Consider the following 888-nt stretch of genomic DNA (forward strand, 5'->3'; position numbering starts at 1 on the left):
ACCCCAGCCTGCTGAGGCCGGGCAGGCCTCTTCATGGTGGTGTGATTGCATTCATCCATCCCTTTCTGTGCACACGGTTGTGGTCACTTATGACCCAGGGCCCATGACCTCCTACCACACCGATGGCCTTGCCGGCAAGGGCCTTTGGAGGGACAGAAGGGTGTTCCAACTGCAGCTTTATTTGTCAGCTCAAGGGCCACCCCTGTGTCCAAAGGCCATGATTCCTTCCATTCCACCTGCTAAAAGGTGTTTGTTCCTAATGGCAGATGGCCTTCCTCTCGGTGGCACTGAGTTCAGATTCTGAGTCTCCAAACACTGGTCAGTTTTGTTGGCCAAAGGGCAGGTCCTGACCCTGTACCCGCTTTATGACACAGCTCTGTAGGTACCAGGCCATCCTGTCTGGGGGCTTGTCTTGGCTAAATCCGAAGGAGTTCCCAGCAGTGAGGGGTCCTCAAGCACCGTGGGGGACCCTGTGCTGTCTCCTCATCTGGGAATGCATGTGGTCTCAGAGCCCAGGATGTGTTCTCACACGACGGCAGCACAAGGGACCCAGGCCCGTCCCACGGCACCGGGGTCTCACTGTTCCTTGAGCAGGAGGTGCCTCCTTTTGTTCTCCATGTCGCCCCACACTCAGTGCTGAGCACACGCGGGCTTCAGGAGCCGGCCCAGGGCGCATCTTCGGCTTAGAGGACGTGGGGTGCAGCTCACAGAGGCTGCTGGGTCCCTCGCGTTGCAACAGCAACAATCAAAGGCCCGAGATGGCCCCAGTTTGAGAGGCAGCCCCGGGCCGTGGCTTTGGACAGAGGGGGTGGCTGCGGACGCTGGAGGGGCCTTCCGGGCTCCAACCTCAGAGGAACCGACGTGGCCCGGAGCTTGGAAAGGCGAGAT

Source organism: Leptonychotes weddellii, chromosome 6 (genome assembly GCF_054177405.1).
Source record: "Leptonychotes weddellii isolate Sample4059 chromosome 6, ASM5417740v2, whole genome shotgun sequence".
Classification (NCBI taxonomy): domain Eukaryota; kingdom Metazoa; phylum Chordata; class Mammalia; order Carnivora; family Phocidae; genus Leptonychotes; species Leptonychotes weddellii.